The 12,948-nt window shown below is 34.4% G+C and overlaps 1 long non-coding RNA gene across 1 annotated transcript in view; it reads left to right on the top strand.

The window, feature by feature from the left end:
• Nucleotides 1–3,481: 3,481 nt before the first annotated feature.
• Nucleotides 3,482–12,948, top strand: part of LOC141424227 (uncharacterized) — a 144,808-nt gene continuing 135,341 nt past the window's right edge. Inside the window, exon 1 of the long non-coding RNA XR_012449212.1 lies at nucleotides 3,482–3,666. This is a non-coding gene — a long non-coding RNA (uncharacterized lncRNA). The remainder of the gene's footprint in view (nucleotides 3,667–12,948) is intronic.

The raw sequence follows: 12,948 nt of genomic DNA, 5'->3' as shown, positions 1-12,948 counted from the left end.
TATGGAGCCTCCCTACTGTTTTCCACACTGGTTGTCCTAGTTTACATTCCCACAAACAGTGTATGAGGGTTCCAGCAGTGTATTATGGATGTTGGCACATCCTTGCCAACATTTGTTGTCGTTTGTGTTCTCGATGGTAGCTATTCCAACAGGGGTGCAATTAGAGGAGATAAAACAATTGGGGTTATTATATATATATATATTATATATATATATTTATATGGAAATATCACAAAGAAACTCCCTGTGAAGCTACCTTTATCTCAAACAAGCTCAAATGTCATGTTTTTTCATTTTCTCTTTTTTCTTCTAAAAAATCGGAGAACCAGAGAGAGGGTGGAACAGATCCTGCCTGGGGGAGGGCTGGCACCAGTGAGATGGGGGAGGAGGCTGGGAAAGGGGGTAGGAGGGTGAATACAGTGCAAAAATGTGTACACATGTATGTAAATGCAAAAATGATACAGTAGAGGGGAAGAGTAGAGGGAGAACAGTAGAGGGGTGAATTTATGTATGATATATTTGATATGTTGTAAGACTGTGTGAATGACATAATGTACCCTTACTCAGCACAACAATAAAGGAAAAAGCAAAGAAAAAAGTGTTCATTTCTATATTGCTAAGAAATTACTTCAAACTTATGTGAAAACACACATATTTTTTAATTTTGCAGTTTCTGTTGGTTGGGGTCCTGGGTCAGCATGGTTAGATCTCTGGCTCATGATTCTAACAAAGCTACGACCAGTGTATTAGTTAGGCATCATTTCTATCTGTAAGATTGATTGGGGATATTGAGCTTCTAAGCACACTCAGGAAGTTGGAAGCATTCATTCACTTGTGGTCATGGGACAAAAGGTCTTGATTTCTGGTTAACTGTTGACTAGAGTCTTATATAAACTCAGATATGTTGCCCACAGTTTATAGTCACATGAGTTTTACCAACATGGCTACACAAGCCTAGGAAATCTCAAGAGTGAGTCTGATAGCAAGGAGTTTATAATGTAACATAATCCTGGGAGGCACAATACAATGAACACAACACATGAGAGAAGCTGCAGGTATTTCTACATAGTGATACAGCATCTCTAAAACTGTGCATGCATCTTGGACAGAGACAGGTTCAGTCTAAACTGAATAAAAACAAAGAAGGCAGCAGAGGAAATACCTCCAAGGAAAAAAATCCTCAATTACTTCATGTGGTTCCTATATTCAATTGACAAGCAAAGAAGGTGCAATTGTAATTGAAGTGAAAACAAAAAATTTGAATGAGAAAGAAAACAATTAATGCTAAGTATCAAATTGACCAAAACTATTGTAAAATTATTTTGGAGGCCAAGTAGGGATATGCTTATATGTATTTGGGTTGTGGTGGTAAAATAGACATCTAAATCAATATGTGAATCTCTAAAATCTTACAGATATAAAAGTAGCAATGCAAGCATGTTAGTTAACACATTGTATTAAATAGATGGCATAATTACAGAGCTGAAAAGCATTGCCAATAGAAAGTAAACAAGGATATGCATATATGAAAAGCCAGGTTTACTGTTTTTAGTTATACACTTCTTGCACTATTTGATCTTGTAAAACTATGTATCTGTGTAATGATAAAAGTAATTTGAGAATGTTTACGAGAACATTAACATTTACACTTACACTTTTAGTACTACTTGAATTAATTTAAATAAAAGTGATGCAAGTGATGGATTTGTTATTAAAAATAGCAAGTAAACAAGGATATGCATATATGAAAAGCCAGGTTTACTGTTTTTAGTTATACACTTCTTGCACTATTTGATCTTGTAAAACTATGTATCTGTGTACTACTTGAATTAATTTAAATAAAAGTGATGCAAGTGATGGATTTGTTATTAAAAATCAGTGCTCTGTCCCTACTTCCTACCCCATAAAGATATTAAAACTCAAAGAACTGGGGAGGCAGAGTATCTCTGTTGAGTTTGACATAAATTGGGAGAAATAATAGTGCAGATACCAAGAAATGGAGTAAGTGTACAACTAGGAAGAATAAATTTCATTGGTTTTATAATTTTCCCCAGTTTTATGAGAAGACGAATCTATGAATTCCCTATTGTTTGCCAGGCACTGTAGATAGGCTTTAGTTCATTTCCTCAGCTGCTCATGCTCCCACCTACTAACCCTGTGAGACATATGTTTCTTACACTGTGCTGTGGAGGAGGAAACTAATGCTGAGACACTAAATAATTTACACAAGCAAACCAGGCCTACTAGTGTCAGAGCGAAGACTGGCTCCAAGCATTTCAGCTATAGATGACTCTAAAATGAAGGGCTGCTTCATTTTACTGGAAAAGTTTTCCTCTTTTGTTAAGTGGAAACCTCCTTCATTGTGTTAAATGTGCCATGTGTAATCGTTTAACATTTATTTAAAAATAGATAACACAAAGTCAAATTTTAGCTTTGCTCTTACACAATGCTCATGTTCAGAATTTAATATCTGTTTTTATTAAATTTCATTTACTCAAATAGTAAAATAGTATATTAAGTATGTATGTTTAACTAAAAACTGTTTTTTGAAGTGTGAGCATTGGTTTCTTATGTGAATTTTAGTTGATTATGTGGCAATTTGACTTATCTGTGGTATTTGATTAAATCTCAAAGCATGATTTAAGGAATACTTAAATATTTAATCGATTCACATAAGGTTGTTATTCTGCTAAATATTTGTGAAAGATCTTCTCTAGATGGCTTTGCAATATTAAACCTATTTTTGTGAAAAGGGAGTTTGTTCTAACTAGTGTTCATTAATGAATCCTTATTTTTATAATAGAACTTTGGATAAATATTTTTAAAGAATCTTAAAATGGACTATATTTGTCCTTGATTCTCTTTAGTTATTTCATTGATGTAGTAAGGGTATCAAGTAAGTGATGCTGAAAAAATTATTCAGGGGTTAGTAGCTAGTCCATCACTGAAAAACGTCTATTCATCTGTTTGTAGACACACAATGAACAATATGAGCCCACTGCTGTATTGTTGACGAGCCTGTGCTGCGTTTTCACAGTGTACAAGCAGCAGAAGATAATAACTGTCCAAAGGATCTGTTTCTCTGGAGGACCGTGGCTTGCATTGTTGAGGATAGAAACCACAACAAAATATGTACATGCATCAGGCATACGTGTGTTTCAATTAGTGGTTTTAGCTTCCCAATTTGTATATGAAAAAGGATTTTGTTTTGGTAATAAGTGATCAAAAAGAATCTCATCAGAGTTATACTGGTGACTTACACTTAAAGCTTTTATGAGAAGGTGGTATAAAAACAGATTCTCTATCTCTGTTTAAAAGTATATTTAATTTTCCTTAATATTTATATTTTGTAAGGTCTACGAATAGTTGTAATGTAAAAAAGATAAAAATATTTTTCATCTAGAGTAGTATCTTTGGTGTTGCCTGGGAGAGTGTATGTTTGCATGTAATATGTATTTGCATATGCAATGGAAGGATTTAATCTGTGAAGCAGTAAGTTTTTGCACTGGACAGGATCAATACTAAGCCGTGTAATCACTAACAAGCTTGATGGACTCTCACCAGCCTCTTCTCCTATTTCCCAGGCTAGACTCAACAGAAAGCATGATGAAGGCAGAAAAAGGGACCAGCTGAGCCGCAAAGCCTTTATTTACCTTAATAGACCAGGTTAGCATTTTACAGAAGTTGGATTTCAAATTAATAATCCTGTCTGGGGAATTGAACAGCAGTAATTTTGAATTTGATTTCCTTCTTAGGTTAAGATTAGCAAATCACATTTGTAGTATAAAATATCTAAAAGTGTGAAAATAATGTCTTCTGTTTTGCTTTCTTCCCAAGGGCATTTTACAGAATTAGAAGTCAAGGTTACTGTGACAGTCATCAAAATGTAGAAAACTACAGCCATAGACCACATTTTGAAGCATCCTCTTTTTACTTATTAGGTTGTAACAAGCAGTAACCATGCTCACAGAGGTAATGGTAGCTTTGCAGTGTGTTAGGAGAAATAAAATCCCCCGATATTACAGCTGCACTTTTGATTTGTCATTTATTTGGAATAAATAGAGGATGGTATGCCAGTTGCTATGGAAACCAGCTCTACTTTGAAGCAGTGCAAGACCTTTAAGCACGTTTGAAATTGCTTCCTTCTCATTATGTTTCTGCATTAAAGAAGGTGTAGCCTGCAATTAAATAGAAATGAAGGCTTAATTAAAAAATTAAATTACATTTTCTGGATTGTCCTTCTTGTACAATAAGCTTAAGAGGAGAAGCACTGCATTGCTGCATGCAATGATGATTGGATGTGTATTTTGGAAAGAAGAATGGATCATAATCTTCCTGCTGTGTGTGTGTGTGTGTGTGTGTGTGTGTGCACATGAGAGAAGTGGGGAGATGTAAAATGGAGAGGGAGAGGGACAGGGAAAGGTAGAAAGAAAGGGAGAGAGAGATTTACCATGATATCTCTCATAGATGTTTATTACATTATTACAAAATTCCAATCTACCTTTATGCAAGGTTATAAAAAGAAAAAAATATATTTGGTTTGCTTTATAGATTATACACTGACATCAAGAAAGTTAAGCAATTATTCTCAGACAAAAAGATAAATTTTGAGAAAAGCATTTTAAAGTAAATTGATAAAAATATGAGACTGGTATATGGTTAGAGATTGGAAATGCAAGAATACATGCCAAAATATAAACATGTTAAAAGAAAGAAAAAGCAGAGTCTATTATTATAATAAGGAAGTGTAATTTTTTAAAAAATGAAGTGATATTCCTTAGCTTCTGAAATTGTTAAAACATAATATTTATTTGGTTTTACATATTGATTATATAAGTTAACACAGAAATATAAGTATGTATCATTATTTGAAAAGGATCAAGAGATTGCTTTAGTTATGACAATATTTAAAACCTTACCTTTTAATTGTTCTTTATAATATAAAAAGAACTTCTACACACACTATTTCATGTGCTGTCTGGAAAATTCTGAGATGGGCAGTGGGTAGTAACTCATCTCCATTTTATATATATATATGTGACTTGCATAAAGCCACCTAGGTAATTATAAAACACCAAGCTATCAGTTTTTCCTGACTTCAAAGTAGACTTTACAGTCTTTACATTTCTAGATTAAATTTGGAAAACTTACGTGTTTCCTCTTGACTGATGCAGAAAGGTGTCAAAAGTATTTGGAAATATAATTGGCCTGCTCTTCAGTGTTACAGAAAGTGCAGATGAAGTATGCTTTAAAATTAAGATTTCTTCTTTTTCTAACCATCATATTGTATCTATTTATTTCCTATGGCTTTAAAATTAGATTTTTGATTCATTCACATGGTTTAGACATATTTGTCATGATTTGATTTGCATGTAAATTGAAACGTCCCTGCTGTAGGGATCTATAGGATTGCTATTTTTGTGGGTTTGATGTGTCCATTTAACCAGGTACTATTTATGTTTAGTAGCTCTCTGCTCAATCAATCCCTTACAGGCGAGGAGCCCTTGTGGCAATGGAGCCTCGTGCTATAAAAAGATTGCATGGAGAATGGGGAAAAGATTGCTCTATAATAACCGGAGCCTCATTGGTGGTGAACAGCTGCTGGCCCAGCAGTCCTGGGACTTTCATGAGGCTGCTATGAATATGTTCACAGCATGCTGAGGCTGACCCCATGCTGCTAAAGTGCTGCATGGCCAAATCCCCGTCTGCTAGAGGGTGCTGGCTTCATCCCATTTAATACAAAGACTCTCCTAAAAGAGATAGTTTATGCTGCTGTCATTAAAAATTATGCTTTTCAATGCCTTGTAATATCTCCTATAGAAATTAGCATTTTATAAATATGTGAGAACATCCCCTGGATGTTCAAATCTGTAGGATCTCCTTTATAAAACATAGCTGGTTAAGTACTAATATTTTAAAAGGAAAAAAAAGAGTAACTTGTTTTTAAATTATTTCCAATATGTATTTTCTAAGCTTTGGAATGTGGAAATTTAATAACAGACAGCATGTGTCTGACATGACAATCAGGCCAAATGTCAACAATTTGAGAAACATAGGAGAATAGATTCTATTTGTTCTTTAAAAGGAACCTGACTAAAATAGCAAGTACTTCGAGCTTTCCTCTGGTGCCAACACTTGTGCTCTCAAGTTCTTAATGATGGTGCCCTGACATGGAATGGCAAAGGCTTGGTTGACAAAATTTTTCCATTAATGGATCCAATTTACTCATGACTGCATTTATGACCTTGAGGTAGAAGACATGTATTGTAAAAACATTTCTTTTTCTCTTTAGGTCATGTAAAAAACATTATTAAAAAATTTTTTTACTCATTTATTCACATGTACATACATTGTTTGGATCATTTATCCCCCCTCCTTATCCCCCACCTTCTCCCCCCACCCCTCTCTATTCCAGGCAGAACCTGTTCTGCCCTTATCTCTAATTTTGTTGAAGAGAAGACATAAGCGTAATAAGAAAGACAAAGCGTTTTTGCTAGTTGAGTTATGTGTAGCTATATGGAGAGATTCCTAGCATTGCTTCCATGTACAAATGTGTTACAACCCAAGTTGATTCGTCTCTAAATGATCTTTACATTGGTTCCTGATCCTCTTCTAGTGTTGACCTCTGTCACTTTAAGGTTTCTGTATTTAGTTCCTCTGGAGTGGGGATATCAAATGCTTTCATATTTTGGGTTTACTACCTATCCCCATACCTCCTGTATGTCCTCTCTCCTTGTCATGTGACCCAAGTCCAACCACATTGCTGCATTTGCTCTAGACCTAAAGTCCCCATATGAGGGAGAACATACGATTTTTGGTCTTCTGAGCCTGGCTAACCTCGCTCATAACGATGTTCTCTAGTTCTATCCATTTACTTACTAATAATAAGATTTCATTTTTTTTCATGGCTGAGTAAAATTCCTTTGTGTATAAATACCACATTTTCTTGATCCATTAGTCAGTAGTGGGGCATCTTGGCTGTTTCCATAACTTGGCTATTGTGAATAGTGCTGCAATAAACATGGGTGTGCAGGTGCCTCTAGAGTAACCTGTGTCACATTCCTCTGGGTATATCCCCAAGAGTGGTATTGCTGGATCATATGGCAGATCTGTATTTAGATTTTTAAGAAGCCTCCAAATTATTTTCCAGAGTGGTTGCACTAACTTGCATTCCCACCAGCAGTGTAAAAGGGTTCCTTTTCCCCCACATCCTCACCAACACCTGTTGTTGTTGGTGTTTTTGATAATGGCTATTCTAACAGGGGTGAGGTGGAATCTTGCTATGGTTTTGATTTGCATTTCCTTTATGGCTAGAGATGGTGAGCATTTTTTCACGTGTTTAAAAAACATTCTTAAATAGTACACTGGTAGCAGTTTAAAAAAGTGAAAAGTATGTGATATGGGATCCTATAGAGTTTAATTAGAATATTATCAACTGGACATGGTGTAATGTGGTACATGCCTGTAATCTCAGCTATTCGGGATTACTGTCAGGGGCTAGACACCCCATTTGAAAAACAAATTAAAAGCACAAGGACTGGAGGCATGGATCTAATCATAGAATACTCACTTAGCAGCAGGAGGCCCTGAGTTCAAGCCCCTGTACAGATAGATAGGTAGACAAATAGATAGATGTATAGATAGCTAGATAGTCAGCTTTGTCCTCATTGGCATGACATGACTGACTAGAAGCTACAGCTCCACACCCAGCATCATGAGAGAATATCTTAGTGCATATCATTAGCTTTGAAAAAGATGAAATGAGAATTTGAAATATGATTTTTACTAAATGAATATCTTTTTCACCATTTTAAAGACAATCACAAGTTGAACCATTATAAGTCAGAGTCATCTGAATATTGTGTGTGCAGAAATGAAGAGAACATATTTCAAATAAATATTGCCAACTACAGGCTTATGTCTGAAATATGTAAAATAAAACCTCCTTCAAGCCCATTAGGAATTATAACTCAATAGGAAATTGGACAGAATATCCCCATTTATACAATTATGTTTTCAAACCCATTTAAAATAGTGACTTGTCTGGTCAGTTTCTTGAGAGAGAAATTTTTATTGACACATAATATTTGTATGTATTTAAAAGTACAGTATGATAATTTAATATATTATACAATGTGTAATGAACATTGGTAATAAACATTCCTGTTTTCTCAAACCTTAATAATTTCTATGTGTTGGGAAGTTTCGGATTCTTCTTTTGTATTTTTTCTGAAATAGATCATAATTGTAGATAATTTAGACTACAGTCACTCTATTGTACTATAGAACAGCAGAATTAATGTCTTCTCTAAATGTATTTTGGTTTCAACTATCTAGCTTCTCTTTATCCCCTCCTTTTTACTTTTTTTAATTCTCTAGTGACTATTAATTGAGAGAAAATTTTCTTTTTTTTTCTTTTATTATTCATATGTGCATACAAGGCTTGGGTCATTTCTCCCCCCTGCCCCCACCCCCTCCCTTACCACCCTCTCCGCCCCCTCTTTCTCCTCCCCAATACCCAGCAGAAACTATTTTGCCCTTATTTCTAATTTTGTTGTAGAGAGAGTATAAGCAATAATAGGAAGGAACAAGGGTTTTTGCTGGTTGAGATAAGGATAACTATACAGGGCATTGACTCACATTGATTTCCTGTGCGTGGGTGTTACCTTCTAGGTTAATTCTTTTTTTTCTAAGAGAGAAAATTTTCTAAGACCTCAATTCTATGCTACTTTATAGCATGTAAGATGCATTGATTCCACCCACCTTAAATTTTCTTTATCTTGTCCTTCAGTAAAGGAAAAGGAAAAGATTTTTGGCAAAGTTTATTGTGATATTTTGTTGGACATTCTTAATAATCCATAGCATGATATTTAAGGAATTGAACTTTTTTGATTTTTGTAATCTGAATTACTACTGTGGCAATGGTTCATTCACACTTTTTGAATATATAAAAGACTTGTACCAAAATACTTATTACCACATGCAAGTATTCATATTATACAATGTTGCTATTCAAATAATTGAATTTTAAAAAGTGGATATTAATGTTCGTTAAGGTATATATCTTATCAAAGTGCTTAGTAAATAAAAAAGACATTTATCTGATTAAGATTTAGTTAAAATAGTTTTCAAATTTTTATAATGTTTGAATTTACAATTGATATGCATTGATCTGCTAAATAATTTGCAACTCTTACTTTCCTTAAACACAAAGTATTTTCCAAAAGGACTACCAATTGGAATTTATACATTTACTCAGTCAACCGAGCTTTGGCACTGACTGAAATATTATCTGTCCAAATAAGGCAACACAACTGCTAAGCTCAATAATGAATGCTATAACTCTGTTTATGGAACTTTTTTTTTGGTGGGACTGGGATTTGAACTTAGGGCTTTGCACATGCAACTTAGGTGCTCTACCACTTGAGCCACAGTTACAGTCCAATTTGCTCTGTTTAGTTTGAAGATGGCATTTGATGATCTGTTTGCCTGGGCTGGCCTGAAACCAAAATCCTCCTGACCTCAGCTCCCAAGTAGCCAGGATTACAGGTGTAAGCACCAGCGCTTGGCTATATTGAACTATTTTAAATATAATCCATTTATTGTATACCAAAAGTCAAAATGAGCAAGTATAGAATTAATTGATCATTAAAGTAAAGGAGAATATTTGAAAAATCAGAGAGTTACCCTTACGGAAATATACACAAAGCAGTATGCCACGTGTTAGTAACAACTGAACATTAGTTAGATGTTGTATTTCACATAAATCATGGGGTTTGGTGACAACTGAAGAATATGCTTTCATTTATTTATATTGTTAGGAGTACGGTATGCAATACCAGGTCAGCTGAAACTCTGGTACCTAATGTATCCAGTTTCCAGGGATCAAGATTGCTGTAAAATGACAAGATGGCTGATGATCCATTAATGGATACTTATTTTACCACATAATAAAAATTTATGCAAGTGAATATAATTTAATAATGCAAATAGATAATTGAGTTACTCAATTTTAATTTATTTCTTTTAAATTGCAAGTGAATTTAAGCTCTCATTCTCCTTAGCAAAGTCAATTTTATGTACTAAAAGACTTGTTTTGATATCATTTTCTCAAATACTTTATATTTAGTTCTCTAAAATGATCAACTGAGTAATCCAGATGGACTAAGATTGCATGTTATCATTTTGTGTGACTCACACTTATAATTGCTCATTACCACTTTGTCCTTATACATAGAACAATAAGGAAAGACATGTGAGCTCCATTTTGACCAAATACCTGAATGACTAACCAAAAGTTGACTTATTAATTTTATCAAAAAATTTAGAGAGGTTACATAATCAATGACAGTCTAAGTCATCTTATAAAACAAATCTTTTTGTTATACTTTTCAATAGTTTATCTTAAGAAGTATTTGTAGTAACCACTATTGCATAACTATCCAGCAGATATTTCATTCTGTCTAATAGAAATCTAATTTTTTTTAAGTCCTGTTCCTACCAAAAATACCTTAAAAAGTTTATGATAATAACAGACAGCATAAATGAACTATAGTGTGGATCTCTTACATGTGTCAGGTCAGCTATTTTCAATTTAAATATAGTTATCCTTATCAAATTGCATGTGCTACAAACACTATCACCAATTTAAAGAGAGGTTGAAGCAACCTAGCAAGGTTTCACAAGTACAGGTAACATAGCTGGAATTTTAACCCAGGCAAATCCATGCCTGAGTAATGATGTCCACCCAAGCTGGAAAGATAGGTTATAATTTTCTAAGACAATTATAGTGTTCTCCAAAAATTGAAAATTTGAAGTTTTAAGCCATTAGGAACATAACCATGCCACTGGAAAGTCACAGAAGTATGAGTCTGTCCTGACTTAGGTACCCCAATCACTTGTTGGTAAGGGGAATTCGAAAGAAAAAAAACATTAATTCTGGGATTTGAATTCATCTTCTCTCCCATTGGACATGAAAAGAAATCATGTTGCTTGAGAGATTCTATCAGTTATACTACAAGCCTGGCTCAGTGCAATGTCTATGCACCAAAAACTATGGAAGTTCAGAGAGGTGTCATAATTATTGAGAGTACCTTGTGCCATAAGCAGATTTTGAGCGCATATACTATAAAACACTGTACAATGTAGTCAATAAACAATAAAATAAAGCAGTCAGTAGAAAGATGTTCCAATGGACCAAAAATGAGATTATAACAGGATATGCATGACATGATTCTGTATAGATCTACTGTACTTGGATGTTTACTCATTCCCTTATACATACACACAGTTTCATTTATACACTCATTTATCTGGATATTCATATTTATTCAAATATACTATGGTGTGCACACTATGCCTTTATTATTTGGTCAAATATGAATGTAATACTTAATCAGTATACAGTAATAATATAATACAATAACATGTTAATATATTAATACCTATGCAATATATACCAATGTATCTAATAAACATTTTCTATTTTTCCATTCTTTAGACAAACTTTTTTGAAGGGAATTTTTTAAAAAATGGATTCATTATATTTTTGAATTAGCATATATTATTAATATGAGGCGGGTTCATTGTGACAATTGCATACATGAGTACAGTATACTCTGAACAAGTTCACCCCTCAATTGTATTTCTCTTTTTCAGGCAGTGTTTGGTGGGTTTCATCATGCTGTCTTCATTTGATAGATGAAGTGTACTTTAGCACTGTTCACCCATTCCTCCCTTTCCTCCCTCCTCCCTGTCCCATTCATCTCCCCCAAAGACCATCCCCCTTTTACATTCATGTACCATTATTCTTATGATGGTTATGAATCACCACCATTGTCATTATTTTAGGTCTAGGTTGCACAAATGAGTAAGAATATGTGATATTTGGCTTTTCAAGCTTGGCTTATGCCACTCAGCATAATGATCTCCATTTCCGACCATTGTCTTGCAAATGACATAATTTTATTTTTCTTTATGACTGAGTAATATTCTATTGTATATGTATACACACACAAACACACACACACACCATATTTTTGTTATCTATTTATTGCTTGTTGGGCACCCCTACTGTTTCCACAGTTTGGCAATAAGAAGAGAGCTGTAATAAACATGGATATGCAGTTATCTCTCTTGTATATTGATTTATACTGCTTTGGATATATGCCCATAAGTGGGTATAATGGGATTATAACGTAGGTCTACTTTAAAAAAATTGTTTATTAGACTATCTTTGGTTTTTTTGGGGGGGCATTCATTGTGAGAATTCCAAATAGTTCTATATTATGCATTGGTTAAATTGCTCCCACTGTCTCTCCCCCTCAACCTCCTCCCCACCTTACTTCAAGCAATTGCAAAAGGTATCATTACTCTATTTCACATAGGTATATGAAGTCCATCAACCATGTTCCTTCACCTTAATCTGCCTTGTTCACCCTTCCCCTCCCACTGTACCAATTTTACAGTCCTGTCTTTCATTATTAATTTCCACGTCAGCATTCAAAGGGTTTTAAGATGTAGTGCCACTGTGATTATACTTTACTTTGGTCCACTCAACCCCTTCTGTTATGCTCCCTCACCACTTCCTCCAACTTCCCCACCCTTGTGACAGCTTTCAGTGCATGACCTTATACCCTCTACTTCCACAGTTGTTACATTTTAGGATATTGTTGATACTCCCTCATTCTCTTTTCCTTTCCCTCCTTCCCAGAGTTCCATAAAGTAGTTCCACTATTACAAACATGTTCTGCATATGAGTTTGTATATGATCATGTTTGTTTTTGTGTATATGATTATTTGTTTATTTTTTGGCTCCATCTTCCACATTTGAGAGAAAACATGCAACCTTTCTCTTCCTGAACCTGACTTACTTCACTTAACATGATGTCCTCCAATTGCACCCATTTGTCTTCAAACCACATGGTGTCATTCTCCCTTATGGCTGAG

Source organism: Castor canadensis, chromosome 6 (genome assembly GCF_047511655.1).
Source record: "Castor canadensis chromosome 6, mCasCan1.hap1v2, whole genome shotgun sequence".
Lineage (NCBI taxonomy): Eukaryota > Metazoa > Chordata > Mammalia > Rodentia > Castoridae > Castor > Castor canadensis.
This window is presented reverse-complemented; position numbering and strand designations above follow the sequence as displayed.